A 3,512-nucleotide genomic window follows, 5' to 3' on the forward strand; every position below is an offset into this window, starting at 1 on the left:
CACTTAGAATTGAAATACTTACATCTTTTTTCAGCTGAAAATAAAATACAAACAAAATGATTAAATTTAATTTATAGTTGTAATTTCAGAATATTTATTAGTATAATCCAGAATCCATAAAGTGTATTTACAATAAATCTCTTTCTCAAACTCGTTAGATATCTGAGCTGTATTTGTACTACTTTTTTTTACAGTTTAACGTAACATTTTAGTAGCGAATCTACATTGCCACAGATATGGCTCTGAATCCTTCCCTTTCTTGGTAACTCACCCAAATCTTTGCTCTCCTCATTCAGGTCTGCATCCAAATCAGTCTGGGCCGCTGTAAGATAAATCATTGTAATGCACTTCACTAAATCTGTAAGTTCTTCAACAATGAATCACATTTTATAAAGTAGTGTAACTGGTTTCAGAAAAAAAGGGGTTAGAATGAAACTGACAAACTTACCAAGCTCCCTCTTAACCTCCAACATCGCATCCACAAGATCGTTCTCATCTTCAGATCCATCCTGGATGTTTCTGGTATCTATAAAGCGTTGCAGTGTATAAGGAAGAATCTTAGTTTATCTAGACGTGAATTTCAACATAGAGCTGAAGGGAGATTGCACAGTGGCAGCGTTTCTCGAGATAAATATGTTTTGGCTACTCATCCAAACCATGATAAATATTGCAAATGGGCTGAATGAAAGCTGTATAGCAGTTACTATTGTAAGGTTGATTAAGTGAAGGGATACTGGGTGTCTACTGGAGTGTTACTGGCTACTTGCTGTGTAAAACACCCTGGTAGCTGTGAAACCCTGCCCTATGGATGTTTCTTGCCTCTAAAGTAAGTAGACTGAACCATGAACAGGGATAGGTCAACACAACATAAGGTGAAGTCTCCAGTTCTTCCAGTGGTTACATGATGTATTTATTTTTTGTTTTATATAATGCAGTTCAATAAGGACATTCAATGAACGGTTTGAAATGTCGAGTTTGCCCGTGCCGAGCAACAGGTACAAACAAACATTTGTAATGAGTATAGCCAATAGGGCAGTGAAGACTGTCAGTCTCAAGTCTAGAGACAGAAAACCAATCCAGGGGTAAAGGAGGAGGGACCATCAGAACAGCACTCTTTGAGCTACAGGTCAGTCCTCCATTACAGTTTCAGAGGACAGGGGAGCAGAGCTGCCGTCAGTGAATTTCTATTGCTCTGTGTCATTGTAGCTATAACTTGTTGTAATCTTAACTTGTTGTATCCTAGCTTAAATTGTATTTAAGTGATATTATTTGCACTGACTGTAAACTACAGTGTATTTAAATATTAAGCTTACAATGTAACCCTTTACTGCCCAGAAGCACCTGTAAGTCGCCTTGGATAAAGGTGTCCACCAGATAAATAAATAAATAAATAAATGAAATCGGCAAACTTACCAAGCTCTCTCTTATCCTCCAGCATCGTGTCCACAAGCTTGTCCTCATCTTCCGATCCATCCTCGATGCTTCTTGCATCTGAAAAGGATTACAATGTATAAAGGAGAATATGAGTTTATCTAGAAGTGAATTTCAACACAGAGCTGAAGCGAGGTTGCACAGTGAAGACGGTTCTCTGTTGGCTAACTGCTTTCTATAATACAGCATACTAGCCAACAGTCCAAACCATGACAAATGTAGCAAATGTTTTTCAATTCAATCTCCTTTGCTTGTTATATTTAAACCAAAACAATCTAATTCTTTTCAAGGAGACGTTTTTTGTGTTATTATTTATTCATCAGAGATACATTGAATATCACTTTCCAAGTGATACCAAGGTTTAGACCCATAGCAATAGAACGAAACACACAGACAAGACAGTGAGACACCAAATGCAAGAGAAGGCATTACCTGAAGCGATGAGCAGAACAGCGGCAGACAGGACCAGTATGTAGAGAGTCTTCATTGTGGCTGTTAGCAGAAGGTTCAGTATTATTACTCTTGCACTGCTGGGTATTTATCTTGTTCTCCATTCAAATCCATCTGCGTCACGCTGGTATTGTTTCAGTAGTTGCCCATTTGTTTGATCAGATCACCACAGGTGAAATTCTTGTAGGCTGGATCGGCTCCTCAGCAAGTGATGAATGAGCCTCATCATATCAAATTGTATAGCCAAATAAGCAGTACCATATTTGTTATATTACATCACACAGTCAAAGAAATAGGCTTTATAGTTTGGCTCCTGGCCTTGCATAAAGAAGGCAAAACTATCCTGCAGAATGCCTCTAGAACTCGCATTTGAAAGTCCAAAAATCAACCAATATGTTATTATTTTCTGCTAAGAAGAAATAACATTTTTAAATCAACACAAAACTCTTCTAGAGTAATGCGCTATTTTCTTGTCATTTTAACAATTAGTTTGTGAGTGAGATTGTGTGGGGATGATAACAATGCTCATTACGTGTTCTAATTCTGCAACTTTTCCACATAATGCCTGTTGATGCAGAATCTGGTGTAAGGAAATGGGTATTTCTGCATTTCTTTCTTTAATTTTCTCCAGCACTCTGCTGCTAGCCAATCCACTCTTCTGCTCAGTCATGGTGCACCCTCTGTTGTAATCCCACCACACTTAGTTTCTTCCAAGGTAATGCTGCCCTTTCCATGGCTTCCTGAAGTTCAAAAAGTCCTTTCCTTTCATTCAGACATAGCTTCTTTAAATGCGCTGCTTTGTACATAGTATCATAGTGACGTTGTATGGTGGTATAATCTTTCATAACTGCAACTGCTGCACAGCAAATCTGACATGTTTGCCTTGTCGTCAGAATTATTCAGTGAAAATATAATCATCTGGCTAATGATTTTGGAATCTTCTGTGTTCCGCCTCCACCTTTCACTTCCGTGACGTCTCCAATATTCCGTGACTACTCGGATATATTGTGAAAAGTGTTCAATTTAAATCAAGGGAAGTAATGTTGAAACTTTACAATGCATTAGTAAGACCTCATCTAGAATATCGTGTTCAGTTCTGGTCACCTCGTTACAAAAAGGATATTGCTGCTCTAGAAAGAGTGAAAAGAAGAGCAACCAGAATTATCCCGGGTTTAAAAGGCATGTCGTATGCAGACAGACTAAAAGAATTGAATCTATTCAGTCTTGAACAAAGAAGACTACGTGTGATCAGATTCAAGCATTTAAAATTCTAAAAGATATTGACAATGTCGACCCAGGGGACTTTTTCGACCTGAAAAAAGAAAGAAGGACCAGGGGTCACAAATGGAGATTAGATAAAGGGGCATTCAGAACAGAAAATAGGAGGCACTTTTTTACACAGAGAATTGTGAGGGTCTGGAACCAACTCCCCAGTAATGCTGTTGAAGCTGACACCCTGGGATCCTTCAAGAAGCTGCTTGATGAGATTCTGGGATCAATAAGCTACTAACAACCAAACGAGCAAGATGGGCCGAATGGCCTCCTTGCATTTGTAAACTTTCTTATGTTCTTATGTTCGTAAATGAGGCTCTTAATGTAAAGTGTTACCAGACCCTGCAGCACTTTGGAGA

General features: G+C 38.5%; 1 long non-coding RNA gene across 1 annotated transcript; it reads right to left on the reverse strand.

Moving 5' to 3' along the window:
- Window positions 1–487: 487 nt before the first annotated feature.
- On the reverse strand, window positions 488–1,993 carry LOC131705124 (uncharacterized). Its single transcript, XR_009310201.1, has 3 exons — window positions 1,864–1,993; window positions 1,414–1,491; window positions 488–526 (listed from the first exon to the last, which is right to left on the reverse strand). It is a non-coding gene; the product is annotated as an uncharacterized LOC131705124 (long non-coding RNA).
- Between the last annotated feature and the right edge of the window lie 1,519 nt (window positions 1,994–3,512).

The sequence above is a fragment of the Acipenser ruthenus genome, chromosome 35 (genome assembly GCF_902713425.1).
Source record: "Acipenser ruthenus chromosome 35, fAciRut3.2 maternal haplotype, whole genome shotgun sequence".
In the NCBI taxonomy this organism is placed as follows: Eukaryota; Metazoa; Chordata; class Actinopteri; order Acipenseriformes; family Acipenseridae; genus Acipenser; species Acipenser ruthenus.